Source organism: Corvus moneduloides, chromosome 2 (assembly GCF_009650955.1).
Source record: "Corvus moneduloides isolate bCorMon1 chromosome 2, bCorMon1.pri, whole genome shotgun sequence".
NCBI lineage: Eukaryota > Metazoa > Chordata > Aves > Passeriformes > Corvidae > Corvus > Corvus moneduloides.
The window spans coordinates 75,507,569-75,528,416 of record NC_045477.1 but is presented as its reverse complement, the minus strand read 5'-3'; the positions used below and the strand labels follow the sequence as shown (position 1 = coordinate 75,528,416).

The 20,848-nt window shown below is 35.8% G+C and overlaps 1 long non-coding RNA gene across 1 annotated transcript; it reads right to left on the bottom strand.

Moving 5' to 3' along the window:
- Window positions 1-7,201: 7,201 nt before the first annotated feature.
- Window positions 7,202-18,813, bottom strand: LOC116436539. Its single transcript, XR_004237031.1, has 3 exons — window positions 18,719-18,813; window positions 8,522-8,580; window positions 7,202-8,071 (listed from the first exon to the last, which is right to left on the bottom strand). It is a non-coding gene; the product is annotated as an uncharacterized LOC116436539 (long non-coding RNA).
- Window positions 18,814-20,848: the final 2,035 nt, after the last annotated feature.

The window sequence follows — 20,848 nt, the reverse complement described above, 5'->3', positions numbered from 1 at the left end:
TGAAGACTCATTATAAGTGGTTTAATATGCTTAATTGATTCTGAAAAATCTCAAACGTCAAATAAATTTTTAAGAAACCAGATATATGCAGATAAACTGCGAAGGGTCTTTATCCATATTTATCATTACATACAGCTGTCTGATTATTATCTGAAGATAGTTCATTCACTGTAGCATAAATAGGATTTATGTGATGATGAAGTATGAGTTTCAAACTGGTAAACTTTCATAATTCGTAAGTTTTCTTCATGTTTTGTGTTTTTACTCACTACAAACTACAACTACAAATGAACTCTAAATCTACTTCTTTGTCTAGGAGTGGTAAAATCCTCTAAGAGAGTGGGGAAATCCTCCAAAAATCTCTGTAAGATTTTATCTAAAATTTTTAGAGTCTTTCTTTCTGTTCACTAGATAAAAATCTGTAATTTCATAAAAAGGTTTAAGTGTCTTGAGCAAAACTTTGGGGTTTTTTCCCCAATTGAAGAACGGGAGATGCTGCCAGGCACCATTTACACACACACACATATTAAAAAAACAAACAAAAAACCCCAAAAAAGCCCCCACAAAACAAAACAAAGCAAAAGAAAAGAAAAGAAAAGAAAAGAAAAGAAAAGAAAAGAAAAGAAAAGAAAGAAAACAAAAAAACCGGCCAGAACATGGACTGATGAGATGAAGGGGATAGTTGCATTAACATATTCAGTCACTGGCTATGTTTAATGATGGAATTAATAGTATTCTGTTTAATTTTATCTACACTAATATAATGGCCTCCTAATATTGATTAAAATAATATTGCAATATTTCTGAGAGACTTTTAAATAAAGAGGATTTCAGAATTTACTCCTCTCTAAGCTGAAGTACTATGTGCTTTTGAAAGAATGATGAATGTCACCAACTGGCATTTTGCCACGTATTTTTGTTGTAGTTATAATATTGACATCTTTAATTCAGGGTTTGGAAATATCAGTGGTCTCAGAATATCTGTGTATATTTTTCTATTGCAGACTAAAGAGATCTGTGATTTTGATAGATCTAAACAGATCTGCCATCTGTTCTTTTTGGCAGTACAGTGGAGAACACATTAAACAGAAAGGTGCCATCACGTAGTTATAGGACAGTATTTCATAAAACCACTAAAAAGCCTCTTGTATCTATTTTATAAAGCAGGTGGTAAAATTGAGTAAAATCATGTTTTAAAGAATAAACATGGGTGTGGGGTCTTTGAAATATTGTAGGATAAGTTTGTAATTTATTTGTGTAACATACTGCTTACCAAATAGTGACATATTCCCTCCAGTTTTGTACACCACAGCAGGGAAAAATAAAATCTTCCTGAAATTAAAGACTGAACAGGAGGAGCAGAGGGTACTTGATTCTTCCTCCTTCACTGTTCCAAAATTCCGTGTTTTCAAAACAGTGCAGGTACGTTTGCCTTTCACTGAAGGTGACAGTTGTTTTTATTACTGTTTTTTCTATCCACTCTTCTGTGTGTATCCTCCACCCACACAAACAGGTATGTGCGTAAACACATACACACAGAGACAAACAAATATGGGGAGGCACACACATTGTAACTAAATTATCATAGTTCCAAAGAAGAGAACTGGACTAATGCTGATTAAACAAATTCGTTTGAATAGTGACAACTATGTATAAAGTTGCACAAGTAATTCTAATCTAAATATGCTGTAATCGAAGATAAATAACATGATGTTTAAAATTCTGGCATCCTCTGGACCATTGTGCAGATTAATCTATGCATTCATGCTATTTTTGCTAAAGTTGAAGCAGTAACAAAAGTTGTTATTTTTTTCTTTCAAAAAGACAGTAGTGAACAACCTAAAATATATTTTTCTCTTTATAAGGTCTTTTCTCTAAATCATTCTGTGTTTTTGAAACCCTGTCAAAATAGAGCTTTTTTATCTCTTCATAGAAAGAAATTTAATATGACTGTTGACAGTATCTGTCATTTTAAAAGAAAAACTGGAAAAAATGCTAAGCAGTTAAACTCAGTGAATAAAATAATTTATTTGATGTAAACAGATTTTAAGACATATTTCTACCTTGCAGCCTTACTTTGCATACCTTTATTTTTAATACCATTGGATTAAATGGACATGGTAACTATATTTTCCTGCATTATTGTCCAATCATTGCCAGAAAATAACCATAGAATGGCAAGAGATTAACCAGTAAAACTTTTTTTTTTTTTTTTTTTCAGTTAAAGCTTAGGAAGAAAAGGTTCTTCCTAACTCAGAGACATTTCCATGGGTTTTTTTTTTTTTCAGTGAGACTAAATTAGTGTTTAACCTCATTGAAATTCTCAACCGTAAGAAGTTTTATTAGAAAAAGTAAAGAATAAGGACATTCTGTCCTCTCCATAAAGAAGTTTAAATAACTACTATATAAAAGCATTAGAGATGAGATTACCTTGAGATTCACTAAGTAACTTCAGATATCCCATAATAAATTTGCTCCAAAACTATGTAGATAATAAACAAACAAAAAGGACTGGTCTGCACTTCTGAATAAAAGAACAGCAAGATATATCACTGAACCCAAACTTAATTCACAAGGACATTTTCTTTTTCAAATACCGTTGAAATTGAGCATGCAATTTAAAAAGCCTCATACTAGTATTGAAAAGTGAGCTGCTTATTCTGAATAACTATGACATCCACAATACATTTTTGGTAATATTGAAATAATTTTGAGTATAAATATATTTAAAAACTGGTTCATATGTAAAACACATTAGAGCAAAGAAGAAAGAAGGTTATTTTTTACTTTGAATGCTGAGGATAAATGAAAAAAAGCTTCAGGTATATATAGCATTCTGCTGCCTGGGAATCTAACAAAATGTTCATGATTAATGCTCACTATCTCAGCTTTCATCCTGTTTTTGGAAGTAAACAGCCAATTTATTGGATCATCACTGACAACATCATAAATTCAGAGCATTATTTATATGTTTAGTAGCTATACTGAGTTCCAGTTAATATGTGGATGAACAGCAGTGGGGTTTTGTTGAAAACTTTAATTGCTTCATAAATATATTATGAATAAATAGAGTAGTTTGATTTTGCAGGTGAGGAAAGTAAAATGCAGACATATTGATATCACAGACTCAGCTGTTTGGGCCTTACTAAAATGCCTGTGTTAGGAGAGATTTTTCTCTGTTTCAGTGAGGGAGTACAATGCAGTGCCCCTAGAAGTAGCAGCACGTAGTGCCACTGTATATCCAGAAACTCGGCATCCCAGCTGCCCTTCCTAGTCCTTAAGCAAGTGTCCTGCCATCACAAAGGGAAGTACAAATCTACATCTCCTCTCTACATGAATGCAGCACACAGGTGAAAACAGGAGCCCACTGTTTTAAACTCAGATACAGTCAAGATTGCCCATCTGTTTGAAACGATCCCTCCTTTTCTGTTTTTTTTCCTCTTTGCATTCACGGTGCTACATGTGAACAATCCTGTCAGAAGTGACTTGTGAAGGATGTACACAGAATTAAGTTTGTGCTGCTAACTTCAGGAGAGATCTTGGACTCTCTCACAGATGTGAAAACTGCTTATGACTCAGCTCTGGGTCAGAGCCAAGTACTCATCCACAATGCTCCAGTTTCCAGGGAAATGAAAGATGAACTCAGAGGCTAACTCTTTGAATTTATGAAGACACATCATCTAAAATAAAACTGAAGACAACTATAGTAAATCACTGCAGAGCTATAAATCCTGCTTCTGCCTATTTTCTTTCCCCTTGGACAAATTGTATTTATTTAAACAGTATGAAAAATGGAAAAATGTAAATAGTTCCTAAAGAGAAAGAAGGCCACCAGTTCCCAAAAATATTTTTAATAGAGACTATAACATAAACACATTTAAGGGTTTTTTTAAGTAGTTCAATATTTAAATCCCTTAAAAAAAAAGTCTTAGGCCATATTCCTGATGAATAAATGCATAGAATTTGTGTTTTACAGGATACTTTTTCCATATTCCAGACTCTGAGTTTATGCAAAATAATTGTTATATATTAAGAAAGAATACAGGAAATTATGTATCTTAAACTTGACATATCATTATCCAGATCAAATTCCAGACAGCACTAAGGCTGTGCTTGTAGGCAAAATGCAGGGATAATATTAAGCTTGGTAAGATCTGCCTTATAAGAACAGCCTCAGGAAAGAATTGCAACTGCAGAATTCTCTGTCCTATACCGACTATTTTTCAAAAGTTACAGTCAAAGGTTGATATAAAACTTCAGTATAGCCTAGTGTGAGGATGGATCACTACAGTATCTTTACCTTTTTTGTCACTCTAGGTCCTTGAGTAAACCAACACTTGAATAATAAGTGTTGCTCTTCCATTTCTTCTTCAGAGGATAAACACTCTCCCTGGATCAGCTTATCTTATAAAAGCAAAATAAACCTCATGAAACAGATTTTTTTAACGTTTTAGCCTTCATTAGTTACAGTATCTTCTCATATGCACTTTTTTCCAGGTGTGCCACTTTATTCGGTTGGTTTGTTTTTGTCAATAGCTCGTCATAATTGCACTGTTAAAGCCTCCAAGCCATATATTTTTATGTCAGCATGTCATTACAGAATATAATATATATGATAATGATGCAAAGCGTGACTAGTAAGCTCCTACTTGTCATCAAATTCGAGATATTACCAAGCTATCCACCACTGTTTTGTTGCAGAAAGATTAACCAAATGCTAGAAGGACTAGTATTTAATGCATCTGAGTCATAGAAAAACATCCTATGGTGTTTCCTTTTGGTTCCTTTAGGTGGTTGAAACTGCATTTGCCAAATACTTCTTCCATCCGTCTTACCTTTCTTATCTCAGAGGCCCAGAGTAGAACTTACCTTAACATTTTAAAAGTGATTTATGCGCTTAGGAGCCTGAATCGCAGAGGAAAATAATGAATCCTAGGATCATACATTATTTGGCCTTTTTGAAACCTAAATTCTTGCCTCCTCTGTGTAGACAGAGTAAGGATATATCCTTAGTCTTATGTAACTAGAGAATTAATAGCCATCTTCTTACAGAAGGAGATATTGTCATACTTGGTCTACTATAATTGTGAAGCAAGCAATCAGCAAAATAATGGAACCATGTTTTTGCCCCTATGTCATGTCAATCAAGGAAACTGAGTCATCACCACAGGAGAAGAAACTTATCATAGCCTTTCACATTGGCACAACTACACAGAGCATTAATCCATTAATATAAAAAAATGGGGAACCACCTTGCTAGATGAGCTAAATGTATACACTCTTTCATATCACCTGGGAACTGACATGACATTTTTCAGAGGTAAGTGTTATCACTTTGAAGAATGGACTAGAACCAGGAGCTCACGCTGTATTTCACAGCCTCATGTTTTTTGATAGTTTCATATGAACTACTATCATCACTGAAACATGCCTCTTCATTTTTCTTGCTATTGACACTTTGAGATTCAAAGTAGTTGTCATCTACTTCTAATTCAAAAAGGCCCTGTATTTTTCAATCTTTAGAAAATCTTCCCTGTGAGCTTAATAGTGTGAAGAACAAAAGAGAATAATGAACATTGAAAGCATTTACAATGAACTTTTCAGAAGCATAAGGGCATCTGTTGCTTTCTGTTGGCTCCTAAACAACTTCCATTTTTCTCTCACTTTACACTTTAAAAGTTTTTCAGATCTGATGGTTACAAAACAGCATTCACACCATAGTCTTACCTCTGACTTTTGTATTACAATTTCTAGCACCATAAGTAATCCCTATTCGGGGACCTCCACCGACTCAAGTGAAGTCTTTTGACCACATCCAGCTCCAAATATCCAAAAAGACATTTACTAATACTTGACACTTTGGCCTCATAGCAAGGAATGGAAATAAGAAATCAAAAATACTCTTTGCCATTCCTCTGAAGGGGGTTATTCAGGTATTGGTCAGCTGTCAGATGTACATTAATCAACAGAGCATGGGAACAGTTCTAAGCCTGTTTATTTCAGTTGTCCACTGAATTCTCCTCTAAGATGATCTGGATAGAAGCACTTTGTGCTTTTTAATCTGAAAACAATACTCCACATCATTAGATATTCAGGTGTCTGTTCTACGTTATCTCCATTGACTGCTGTTATATTAAATTCAGCCAATATGACCTGGTTTTTTAATATATATATATGTAATATTACTGTTGTAGTCAAAAAGTTTTAATTACAAGGCATACTGTTATAAATAATTACTTTTAACTTTCCTCATTTAACTTCATGCTGGTGCAGTAATACTTTTAAGAAAGACATTCAGATAGGAGCCAATGAAAACCAGTCACCATGTTGCACTGAATGTTTTGCTGGAGAATTGTGCTTGATATCTTTCAAACAGTAGTTTCATTTATGGTTTGAAATTTTCTAAGAAAGTTTCTTTATACTGAATTATTCATGACTTAGATCCATGCTCCATGCCATCCATGTCAAGTACTTCCTTGCTCTTTCTGTGGCTTCACAGGATCTAAACTAAAAAGTCATTATTTAGGCATCATCATTATTGGAAACATGAGAAAGCTAACCTTCTAAAGAATTAGAATTCTCCTTTTAAGGAGAAATTTTGGATTTTATAGATCAAAATGTTTTCTCTTGCTACAGTCATGTTGGAAAGGAAGGAAAGCTACTGTAAAGAAATATATAATATCATAGAGATTCATGAGTCTGCAGAGAAATTTGACTTGATTAAAGTTCATATAGATAGATTGGGATCATCCAGTATGTAATGTACAGTGTGTACATCCTATTGCCTATATCAACATAAAGAGTTTACAAATAAATATATTAATAACAGTTCAAACCATCTTATTTCAGGTGAAAACCCCCTAAAAACAACAAGATTTCAGTGGTTTACCAGTACAAAAGAAAAAAGAAAAAAGAAAAAAGAAAAAAGAAAAAAAAAAATCTGGATTCTAAGAAATTAAGATAAGTAAGCTTATTTTGACCACTGCTTAAAAACTGTCTAGTTGTTCAGTTCTTTTTGTCTCTATGGAAAATTCGAATAAAATTTTTATTTGTAAACCATAGATAAGTACCAGTTGACGCAAGCAGGAAGCAAAATGCTACTATGTATGAAGGCTGCTATTATGAGCTCAGCTTTTTTCAACATATGTGTCATACGAAAGTTATTTTCAATATTAAATATTATTTTAAACACTTTAATTATTTCCATTTTTAAATTTCTTTTTTACTAAATGCATGTTATGTTACAAGGAATTCTCTGACTCTCAGATACCCTGATAATTGAACATAATGCTTTCTGAATGAACACATTCTGAACAAGCACAAAGAAAGAACAAAGCATATTTTACTACGGATAATTTAACTTTTATTAACACTTGACTTCAAGAAAGCAATGAACTCCAGCACACTCCCTGGATTTTATGCTCATCGCTGTGCTCTCAATTAGCCCTCAGTACTCTGATTAAGAGTGCATAGATCTCCAATGTATGTCAATCACACCGTGCTCCTTATTCAGGATTTGTCAAAAATCCCAAGCCTTTTCTGTACTGTCACTTAGACAAATAATTTTATCCTGGGTTTATGTATCTTGATTTCAAAGCCATTCTGGATGCCTTTTAGAAACACATATTCACGGGGAAAAAACCCCTGAGACTGAATGATGCTCCCTAAATAAAATATTAACCAAACTTCACACTACCTTCTGAAAAAAAGTGGAATGTCTTGCAGCATCCTCAAACACATAGATGCTAAAAGTCTGTTCTAAAACAGACATAACCTGGGCTCCCAGGCAGGTTCACCTGCTCTCTGACTATTCTGGCTTGATGTTTGCTAGGGATCGCACACTCACCTACACAGCTGGACTTGCACATGTACCCAATTCCTGGCAGCATGGGTACATGGATCACTATGACACTAGGGTCCCACTGTAGCTGTTGGCGCATTAGTCCACTCTGCTGTCTCCCCTTCCTGGCACTGTGACTCCACGGCCTGATGACCTGTAGGCTGACTGTAGAGGCTGGCACTCAGACTCTGTCCTTCCTTTTCCCCTCAACACTGAGCATGAGTCCATCCTCTGCAAAAAGAGTTAGAAATAGCATTTTGTAAGGCAGGGCAGACCGTGCTGATGGCATGCAGAGAATTGTCAGACAGCCATGGGTTTACGTGGAATCGACCCTTTTGTCACCTTATTGCTCCACATTCCTTTTTTGGTCTTATACAAAGCAACTAGTTCCCTTTCCCAACCTTCACTTCCTTCTCTAAGCATCCCACATTTGGGATCTTGCGCTATCCCAAAATCTTCTTCCCCTGCATCCCATGATGTGTCCCATACCTCTAGGCAGCAAGCCCTACTCAGTCCCAAAGGTACGCTGAAGAGCTGCTCCCTGACTCTTCCTGATGGGTGTCACACCTGGGCCTGGGAATCTATGTGAATTTATATGCACTCACATGCATTTCTCAGCTCCAGCCAGTGTCTTTGAGCCAATAGTTACAGACAGATGGAGATTTAGAAAGAAGCACTTACAAGACAGAATGAACTCATCCTGATTCAGAGCTATTGTCCTTTCTTCTTTGTGATTTTAACTAAAGAAAAAGCAGATATACAGTGTGTCAGAGACTGAAATATTATATTTTATGGCTTAAACATTTTCTTATAGGACTTTTAAAACTGTATTACAAAAGCTGAAGAGAAGACTACCACACCCTGAATGGGGCCCTGACTGAGGCCTTACACCGCTCGCTGATGAAGATAAGGTAACAACTCAGGGCTGGGGACTGAGCACAAGCTTAACACCTCCAAGGTGGAGCTCACGGTCCCAGGGCTATCAGCTGCCAGGCTCGCACAGACCCTCTACCAAAGGGCGGGAGGGAGGAGAGGCTTTGGGTGTGTGTTGGAAACGCCTCCGGTCAGAGGCGCAGTGACTGCCCATCCTCCACTGTGCAGAGGAGCCCAGATGAGGGGTCCTCACCGGGGGCGATTGGGGGGAAGCTTATCCACAGCAGAAGGGGGTGACATGGCCCATAACAAGGGCCCCCCTCAAAGGGGTCCCCAGACCCTGCACCAAAGCACCAGAGATGATGCTACAGACCCTCAGTGTTGCAAGGGACAGTGTGTGAAGCCAGCCCCTGTAAGAAAGACATGTGGGCATTCCCACCTGGCCCGAAGTGTGTATTAATCCACGGAATTCTGCACTCTTTGGCATGTGGCGGCGTGTGGTGTGGCAGCGTGACATGGCGTGTGGCAGCATGTAGCGGCGTGGCCACAGCGGCAATGGGGGACCCTCACCACCAGCAGACCAGATGGAGGGGAGCACCTCGGATGGGTGATATGCTTCCACCTAACCCCTGTCACCTCTCCCTGTCCCCCCACCCCCCACGCACACTTCTTTTTTCTATTTCTTTCTCTCTTTTCTCTTCCCTTCTCTTTGCCTCTTTTACCATTAAATAAAATACATCAATTTTTTGGCAACAACATCTAACTTCGTTTGGTTTTAATCTCATTTCTGGGGATATTTTGAACCTTCTAAGTTCTTTCCGGTTTATGCTCAGAGACTTAGCTTTCTTTGCTTTCCTGGGTTTAAACCGGATCATAACACAGTGCTGCATGAAGCATCTGGAATTCAATTTTCAATCTGAAAGCTGACAATCAATATTACTTTCCACACCTGAGAAGCTGAAGGCTGAGGGGCAAGGTTTTCCCTCTGGATGACCAGAACATCCATACTACCAATGTGATCCACCACAATCTATCTTTTTGGTTAATATAATGTGCTCTTTCTCTTGCATTTGAGTATGTGTTTATTGGCTACAAGATAGCCTAGTCTTAGCTCTATGGATCCTGTGGATAAAGAGCAATGGGATTCATTATTTCTGAGACTCATTATGCAAACTGCTCTCCCAGATCCATATTATAGTACATTTGAAAATCATTCCACATATTCAAATGTTCATTTTCATAGTATTTAATTTTTTCTTCAGACAGCCTATACCACAATGGTCAGTACAACAGTGTGTCACATTGATATAATCAGGGGAATGATATATGTGACCCAAAGGCTTTTTGTTCCCTGCAGCAGTTCTCCTGGTAATATCCCTGCAGTAATTATGAAGAATATGCCGTGATGTGCAGAGATACTCTTTCCTCTGACACCCTGAGGAATTCTACAGGGACATGTCCTTGGACTTTTAACTAGATTTATGTCCTACAGGTCTTTTCTTAGCATGGCGTATGTGGATAATTTTTTATTCTAATGTCTGTGGAGCTCTTCAGAAGTGATGCCCTTGAACCCCTGCCAAAGGGATTCCCTGAAGGCCTTGTGTTAGACAAGTATAGTTTGTCCCAAATCTTTCAGAAAAATGAGTTTATTACTGTTGGAGGTTTTTAAGAGGGTGATGACTCCTGCAATGTATATTTGCTTGGGATTTTAGAATGACAAAGCTTCTGAGAGTATTTCATGTTGTTGTTTTGTCACTTCTATTAGTTGCATTAATAAAGGTTTTCCCCTTGTCATTCTCCAGCACTTTCACTAACTATTCTTCTCATTTAGAAAACTCTAGTGTATTCCACATTTGATGTCACAATCTTGTTCAAGACCATTTTATATTGCTTGAGTATAGGCAACATAGCAGTGATGTTGTAAATGTATCTGACAATCTGTAACTGTGGAAATACACCAATGCTGGTGTGATGGAAGTCACTGAGAACAACGTCCAAGTCAGAATCAAATGAAATCAGGGAAGATATATATTTGGGCCAAACAAGCTCACCACTTTATGGCTGGATGCAGAGCCATACTGAAAGAACTGAGAAGCACATATTGTTCTTTCCATGCTATGCAGAATAAAAATTTGAAAAAAAAACCCCTAAATTGTAAGGAGTTAAGGTGATTAGAGATTTTGTCTCCATTGTTCTTTTCAAAATGCTTCCTAGGGTAACAGAAGAAACTCTGCAGGTACTCTGTTAAAGAGCTGGAAAAAATAGACAATGAGCCTTATAGGATAAAACAATATTGATCATAAATGCTTTGCCTGAATTACTATCAGTCCTTTGACTTCTTCTTCTTGAAATCTTACTAAAAATATTCTTGTATATATTGAAAGCAGATACACATTTTCAAATTAATGACTTTCTAGTTTTCCTTAAAGGAAAACCTCAACCTCTCTGTTCTCCACCTAAAGCCACAAGGATCACTAATGCATTCAGAAAATTCCTATCAGTGTCTGACATAACTTTCCATACCCTTTTTTCTACTACAGCCCACTGAATGCAACTTGATTAAAATCAGTCTGTTAGGACTTCTGTTCTTATCTGCCTGCAGGATTTTCATTAAAAATAGTGATAATTAGGCTGTCTAATGAAAAAGAAATATTTCAGAGTTATGATCTCATGTCTGTTCAGGGCATATGTGTTCTAGTCTTTACTCCAGGCATTCTGCCCATTCTTCTAGTTTATGCATGTACTGGGTAAATCCAAAGACTTGTAAGATTAGTGAAGATTTATGACATGATAGAAATTATCTAACATGCTCACAGGTTCTCATGGAAATATGATCATGTGGAAATTTTATTCCACAACACAAAGAAATTACCTAGTTTAAAATCATATGCAACAAATGCAATATTAGTTAGATTAGAGCATTCAAAGTATCTTAGATAAAACATTTAGAAAATGTGAATGATTGAAGTTTTACATTTTGTGATTTAGCAAAGAATGTTTTAGTGGAAACAATGTTCTAGTACTGGCAAATCAGCAATGTGGTAAGATATTAATAATGGTCCTTGTGCTTCAAAAACTTTTCATAAATTTCCTTTGAAGACATTCACTCATTTACCTGTAAAAAACCCACATTAAATTGTACGTAAATATAAACAGACATGCACACAAAACTGAACTGTCTTAACATTAGTTTGATTCGCACATTCTAACTAGCTTTTGAAAATACTGTTTTCTTTTTTGCTCCCAGCTTGATGGTTATTTCTGCAAAAGTAGTATTTTTTAGAGCTTCTGAAATGGAAAATCAACACTGTAAGGTTGTGAAGAGTTCCCTGTTGCCCTGGTGATTTACCATTGCATGCAATTTCAACCTGGTTTTTATACAGTGGTATATTAATACTTGTACATGAGCTATAGGGGAAAAAATATTATTTGCAGTGTGATTGAACCAAGAAGTGTATAACAAAGTGCCACATGGAGTGCTGAAGATGTAATAGTTGATGTTCATTCACAAAACTTGCTAACATTAAAGCTCATAATATTCTTTGAAACGCAAAGTGGGTGTACAGGTCAATTGAACTGTCTGCCTTCCTTCTGTTGAGGTGAAAAAAAAAAAAAAAGGGGTAAAGAAATCCTGTTCAGTTTTCCTTTATCCTGATAATTTTCATAAATATGGTCCTCAAATAGTCTCGATCTCTATGCAAGTGTATTATCAATTCACATGACCCAGCATGCCATTACATGTGTCCAAAATGCAGTACAGCCGGTAAATTGTTATGAATGGATGATGTGGGTTTAAATCAGTCTCTGCCTTTTGCCCAGGCCTCTGGCAGCAGGCAGTCGCGTTATTGAGGTGTCCAGCACCCCAAAACCCCACTCTTATTCACAAGTTCTTTAATAATGGCTGATTTGGTCTATTATAAAATGGATTATTTATTAATAGACACAAAATTAACAGACATAAGACTTAAAACAGACTATTACTACACAGGGATAAGACACAAATGGAATACTAGTATTACAGATGGAGTTAAAGGTACCATTAAATTTACAGCTAGCCAAGAAATAGTGTAACTTAGGATTCAGTGTTTCTTACTGCCAGTCCTTGACGGGCTAGACATCGAATTCCTTTCTCTCGAAAACCCACATCTGGACTTAAGGGGAGAAATCTCCCTGCATGATCTCAAGGAGTGTGTAAGAGACTTCTGCCCCTGTGATAATTTGTGTGGGCTTTTATAGACTGTCTTTTGGTCACCAATGTTTATTTTCTTTTATCTCCTTCCACATTTGCTCTCATACCAAGATGTGTACTGGAGCTTGTGCTCAGAATTTCAGGAGCCTGGAGGTGCTGGACTCTCTTGACTCCTCACTGGGCTGTTAATCTGGCCTGAGTTATCTCTTCCAAATCCCCCAGCCATGAGAGAGAGGGGATGTCCTGCTACATAAACCCACACTAATATTTAAAGGCATAGATTTTTATAGGTCATTATGTAGCTATGTCAAGTGTCACACAGTGGACACAAAACTTGCATTTCACTGATGGGAAGCCTCCTCAGTATGGTTCCATTGCAGCTCTCTCCACATGTTCTGCAGAAGCTTTTCTACATGCAGGAAAGTCTTTGACATTCCTTGTACTAGAGGAGAGGGATACTGTGTGACACTTGAGAGCTTCTTTCCTTGCTGCCATGTCAGCTTGTGTACTTTTCATGAAGCAGTTGCAAGATGAAATTTACATGAAAATCCGTAAGACTTGGGACCAGAACCCACATGAGTGTTTTAAGAAAAGAGTCTGCAGCTACTCCAGACCATGTTTCTTTCAATTTTATGTTTCAAAGGAATAACAAAACCACAGATTTTTCTAGTAGTCACATCTATAGCTATATCAGGGTCTTGACCTGAGCCAAACTTTGTCCCTTATGCTTTGAACTGAAGCCTCTGACTTTCACCCACTTTGCAAGTATTTCTTACTGGCTACCTGTTATCAGCTGTATTCTGCTGCTTTGGTATTTCAGCCTCTGACAAAGTGTTCCTTCTAAACATTGTTATTTATAATTCTTTCCACACACCACATAGGGAACAAAGGTATATCTATTATGAATCTTTTATTTTCTAAATATAGGCTAAGAACTCCACAATAATTTTTGGGTATTAAGTAAGCAGATAATTAAAGCAATAAATATATGAATGTGCTTAAAATAAAAATACTAATATCTTTTCTTGCTGATCTTGAAAAATGTGTTAAAAATCAATCCAAAATATTTTTGAATTGTTTTTATTGTTTGATCCACATTTTAGAAGCAAAAATTCATAAAATATTAATATAAAACTGTAACACTGCTTCCATCTGAATTGAAGCTGTTCATTCCATATGTTCTTTGTAATTAATGGAGGGAAAGAAGAATCCTAGGTCTGGATGCAGTAAGTTACACCTCGGTGTGCCTGGTTTCCCTCTATTGACAAGAGAGTGTACAAAGAGAGACTGAAGCATATGACATATGTTCTGTATGTAGACAGGTTAATATAGCCTTCTATATCCTCTATGGGAATATACCCTATCCCCAGATGGTAATAGATACAGGATAAAACATGTGAAAAGCAAATGTTGTTTTGATCCATTGAGATTAAAACCATGCCATGGCATGAGAACAGTTTTCATTTCTAGATCCTTGTTTGCCCAATAACAGTGTACAAAGAATTTCATTCTTGTAATAATAAGTAGATTATTTTTCTTGATTTTGATAATGCTTAGAGTATCTGGAAGACCAGGATCTACAGCTTTATGTATATACAAGCTAAAAATGTTTGGTCAAAATCTTTCAAAATTTACCTAACAATAATTCAAATCTGTCATTAAATGCAGGTTTTTATATGAGATTTATTAATCAAAGATCACAGAGCATCTTTCCTGTATTTGGAAAAAGAAAAGATAAAAAAGAAAAATAACCAACATTTTGAATATTTTCTTCTTATTAATGCATGCATATAAATCTTCTGAGGATAGACGGGCAATTGAAAGATAGAAAGGTGGAGTGAAAAGCAAATAATTGGAATTGGAAATGTATGTATACGTTCTCATCACTAGTTCACACATTTCAGTAATATTGACACTCAAGATTTCAAGACACATTGAAGAAAGGCCAAGCTGGTTGAAACACGCAGATGACATTTCTCTCTGATGTTTTGTATTCTGTGTTAGTGAAGTTATAAAGGCAAAGGTATTAGTTAAATTATTTTGTGCCTGAACATAATATCTCCAAGGTGTATTTTTTTTGCAGAGAATGAGATTGTTATGGCATAGAGAAATACTAAAAGAAACATCTATAGTCAACCAAAAAAAAAAAGTATAGTGGTGCTTAATAAAAATCATACAGAACCAGAAAAAGAAAGCAAGCTCCAAAATAAGCGGTTTTTTATATGTTACTTTAAGAGTGATATTCGGCTAGAAATTTTGTAAAAGACTTCAAAAAATCTTTTAGTTTATTTTTCTTTAAAAAAATAGTGGAACATAACAATAGTAATTGCATAAAAACTTTTATTTAGTCTTTAGGTTTAGTCTAAGATATATAGGAAAAACCTTCAACAAGACACATTAATGATATTTATCTAGTATGATACAGGTATCATGGTATGTAAGGGTTTGTTCTTTTCTTTTCTCATTGGTTCCGTATGAGTCATTGTAGAATAGGACATTTGTTTTTATGAACTTTACTACTATTGTTTGCTTTAAAGAAAAATAGTGCAAACCAGTGTCTGCAGAAGAAAGTCATAGAGTTGTATGCTTGGAGCATAAGTGCTTAGAGACTAAAAGGAAGAGGAAGAGGGGCAAGGAACAGTAACTTTTTTTTTTTAACTTTTGAGAAATTCACTGGCAAAAGGGATTAGATACCGTAGGACAAGCTAGAAATGACATATCTTCTTAGGGTGACGTGATTGAGAGGATTATACTATTTCTCAAGACACCATAATGTCTGGAGAGAGAGCACTCTGCTCCCCAAAGCAAACAGTATGGTTGTCTCCTTAAAGTAACTTGGCAGTTACAGACTCTTTTCATTAAAGCCATTGTTGCTGACACTAAAAGTACTTCCAAAGCAGTTAACAATGGCTAGAAAATGGAGTCAGCCTGGAAAGGTAGAAGGTGGAAGCTGTCACCTGCAGTACAGAGTTACAATGTAAGGGGGAACTCTGAGGTCAGACTAAAATGCCAATCTGTGTAATTGGTAAGACCTGCAGTAATCACTTTGAAACAGCTTTAGCAGTTATACTAATGTAAGCAAAACATATGGCCCTGAAAAACACATTAGGTTGCAGCCATAAAGATTACAAGAGGCCTATGATTTGGAAGTATACATTTGATTTTAGCTTCTACTCCCTCCACACCAATTACTTTTCTTTCTGTTTAACCAGGGATCCTCATTCATGCAAGAAGAGATCATTCACTTATCTAAGCTCCATAGATAAGGCAAGATAAACACAAAATATTCAGACCATAAAAGACCTTTCTTGTACAGATCAATCTCTCCTGCATCTCTTTTTCTCATCAAAAAGACCTTTTGTCAGGACTGAACTTTTGGTTTAAAGCAGGAAAGCTGATGAAAAAATCAGACAATTGAAAGAATAAAGGGAATAAAGAACAGCAGAAAGTATTGAAAATCATTTTGAATGCTCACTTCGTAAACAAAGCTACAAATGTTCCTCTCTGGTCGATGACTTCAGGGGTTTCTAGCACAAAGAACAACAAATTCAGATGACTTGTTATGCTTGTAGAACAGTGCCAGAGTCACAGTATAGGTTGGTAGAAGAGGGAGATTGATTGACCTTTAGAGCAGCAAGACACAGGGAAAAACAAATGTTCTGTATTTGCTGTCCTTGACATATTCCAAATCCCCAAAGTTCTGGTTAAGTGAAATTGTGCTAAAATGAGAATGCATCAAATCCTGGCAATTCTTACTATTGCTAAAATAGTTAATATCTCAGTAAGTGACAGAAAACCAAGCTGTTATGGTTAGTGAAAATGTTGAGGGCATGATGCGCAACTTTAAAGACATTTCCCTTTACTTCACATATATATATATATATATATACACACACATACATACATACATACTATGCTACTTGATAATGTCTTATGCCCATGTACACTGCTCCTCATTTATGACTGTCAGAAAACATTATTTCATTTTGCAAGGAGATTTAAAGGAAAAAAAAAAAAGAAAAGAAAGCTCTTTCCAAACTTTCTTTGAAGAAGCGGTAGTAAAAGAGAGTGCTTGGACAAAAATGGGAAAAAAAAATGCTGCAACCACTCTTACTCAGAGACTCCTGATTTTTGAGGGAAAAAAGATAAAGAATTCCTCTGTGATATTCCATGGGAATTTTCTTCTCGTACTTGGTTCTTGAGAAACAAGGTCAGTCTTTCCATATCTCTTTCTAAATGAAAGAGATCTTTTGCTCATCTACCCAACATTATAGAGTTCCTGAGACCACTGCATTATTGATGAAGAGGTTGCAGACCTGCACCACAGCTTTGCCCTGTTCTTCAGAATGATTTCAAGGCAATCTGTCCTTTGAGTCTAACTGTTCTTTCAGTTCAACTACTTCTTTCTATAAATCCTCAGAAATCTCAAGATTGTTTTCTATTACATGGGAAAACATATTAAAAAGAAAAAAAAGAAAATCAACCAACTAAAAAAAACCCCAAACCACAAACCAAACAAAATTCTTACACAGTGAGAGATAAACTAATGTCTTCTTCAGATAGACATCTCAGAAATATGATCAAGCTTTCAAGGAGAAAGTATAAATTCCTGCATAAATCTGGATTTTGGAAAATTTGCAAGGCATTATTCAAAACTACTGATAAAATGACATAACTTTAAGGCTCTCTGAAAAATAAAAAAACCTGAAACTTCTCATAGCTCAATTTTTTCTCTTCAGCATCAAGTTTTTTTAGGCACAATTGATTTTTTTTGTGTGTGTCCATGAACTAGTAACCACTGAAGTACCAGCCATGAGAAAAAGGATAAGGTTTACACAGAAGTTTTCTCAGATAATGACCTATGGGTTGTGAAATTGACTTTCAAAGCAATGACCACTCATCCTCACCACTTTACAAGACTGTTTTAAAGCTTTCAAGGTTTCCATTTTTTCTTAACATCAAATCGACATGCATTGCAAGTCGTCTGGAAGAAAGAGAAAATTTTTAGAATCAATGTGTCTATGTGCCACCATGACAAAATCCTTGTAAATATCTTTAGTAAACATATAAATGGAAAAAAAATAAAATTAAGATATTTTTATGCAAGTGATCCCTTATTTCAGGAACAAGCCTCTCTCCAAGGAGATTTTGTACCTATTTTCAATGAAAAACAGCAGTCAATATTTTATGGCAAGGCTAAATGTCTGTCTTCAGGTGGATGTTTTAAGGGCTCCAGGCAGAAAGGATATACTCCATCTTGGGAAGCATTTTTGGCTGGTTGCATATCTGAATAAAATATGGGATTAGAAATAGCCTTGTATTTTTTTTTTTCCCACCATTAGCATCTTCCTGCTATGACTACATGGATCTTTTTTTATTTTTTTTATTTTAGACTTTATATTCCCATAGTCTTTCTCCTAATTTTTATATATCCCTGCTTCTGCTGAGATGATAGAAGAATAACATGCCAGTAGAGTAACCAACTCAATTCTTTTTTTCACAAAATAACTGAAAAATGAAGGAAATTATGACAGTACTTATGATGTGTTAGTATAATGAAAAGAATATATAAACAAACAACTCCCACACACTAGTATGAGGATGACTCAAATCATGCAGATAAGAGTTTGCATGTTAAGATAAACTATTTTAAATAAAAAGCATATAATTTATCTATTAAGCTGAAATTATAAATTTACAAATATCTGTCTATACACAAAACACCTAATAGAGTTGTGTTTAAGACAGTGAGTGAAATGAGAGCTAGGAAATCAGGAAACTTATTCTTAATGCATTTGTTAACTTACTCCACTCACCTTTCATATGCGGAGATGGTTGGAATTCTTATCTGAGTGCTGGTTTTTGTGCTCTCTTGAGCGTCTTCTCAGAGAGCAACTTATTAACTGTTACGATAAACACCCTAGGAAGATTGACAGAAAATTTACAAAATACCATTGAGAAAAAATGATTTTTGTACATCTTCTAAAACTTCCTGTTCTGTACCTCCATCTACTGGAGAATTCTTTACAAATAACAGACTCTGAAGGTTTTTCTAATTCTTCCTCAATGCATCTGTTATTTTCAAGGAAAGCTAAACCCCCGTTCAGGATAAAAAAATACTTCAGGCTATCTCCCTTGAAAATAACAGTTTAAGCATAATCATTAGCTCAATCATCTCTGTTTCAATATAACCCTTCTTATAAACATTTAAATTTGCAAAAAATATAGTGATCTAAACTAATTAGTAATAATTTTTTTTTCAAAAAAGCCAAACAAAAAGCAAGACAAACAATGAAACAAAACCCCACAGCAACACCTCTTAGACAATAAAGATTCCCTAGATACCTTCATCAGAATTGGTAAAATTCCCTGCACTCCAAGACTTCTGTAAATGTGAGGGTCCATCTATATTAGTAGCAAATTCAATTCAATAAAGAGTACAGCAAAAACAAATAGTGCTGAGGACCTTGGCATACACACTGCAAGCATTTTCCAGTATTTTACCCTGACCTGGTCACAGGCTGATCCTGTGTACTGAAAACCTATCAGCAGATGAAATGACTTAGCTTTTTCTGGTAAGGTGTGATTGGAAAGATGTCCATTGTGTACATTTTGAGAATCCAACATGGAGAGCACCTTAGCACGGAGAGTACAAATGAGCAATTTACTCAAAAACAGACAAACAACAAGAAAAACCACCCTTCTGGTCTGAACCATAATGCAGCCATGCTGAGAGATACCACTACACAAGCAAAGCTAAGCATCTCACAACGCATCTTTTGCCTAGTGTCATTTGAAATTCAGGTTTTGTTTCCAAAGAGGTCCAATCAAGTCAGAATGTTTGCAACTCTCTCCCTTAACAAAGCCCAGCAGCATCCCTTTCAGAATAAAACACAGCATTCAGCACCACTTTGATTTAATACTGTTGTTGGAAAAGTTGAAACTATACCATTGTATGTATTTTGGGCAGAGTGGGACACCTGTATTACAGGTCTTCCTAAAGTTCAGACTATAAGCCTATACCCTCTGTTTTCTGAGTAAGGCCTCCTAGATGACCACGACACAAGTACTTTGGATAAAGAAGGGGTGATATGCTGATTACCCCACCCCAATTATTATTATCCCAATTATGACTATCTCCTATTGAAAGTGAATCACTTTTGCAGAAAGGAAACCCAGGCTCAGAAAATTAGAAAGAAACAGGAAAAAAGAAAGGGAAAAGAGAGAAGTTGAGAGTGTCTGTAAAAAAATGAATAAGGGTTTTGCTTTTAAGACCCATGAAATAAGTAACTTCTATAGTGAGGCACATGAAAGCAAGCAAAAAAAATTTGTCATTTTTCTTTGAAGAAAAAACAATGTCAGTAATTTAGCTGAGATTATTTCACTATAAAACATAGGAAGCACATCTTTTATTGCAAAACCCTAACAAATAACCGCTAAATGATTATTGATGCTGCCTATAGTTTACATTTTTGCTTACAAAAAACATTTGAAAGGAATACAAGTCTATGAAATTAAATAGGAAATACAAGCATATTATCCAGGTCACATTCTAATTATTCAGGGGCTACTTAATTCACAGAACCTTATGGAACTGTCAGCATGTAGAAAAATTATGTTCTAATTAAAGAGCTAATGGAAGAATCTAGGAAAAAATTGTCATGTAGAAGTATCAAAATAATGTGTGCATTACTTTCAAAGTATTTTTTTTTTCTGTTAAAGTAACTTACCAACTATAGGTTACTCCACTGCATATCCTAGAGGCCTGAACCGCCAAATTTCCAAACCAAGTACTTACTCTTAGAACTGGGAACTACTGATGGCCCTAATTTCCAAAATCCAGTTTGTAAAGGAAGGTGAGAGACCTGGTGTGCTCTGAAATTCCTCTAAGATATTGATTTAAGATATTGTCAGAACATATCCACTTGATATCCACTTGGGGCTTA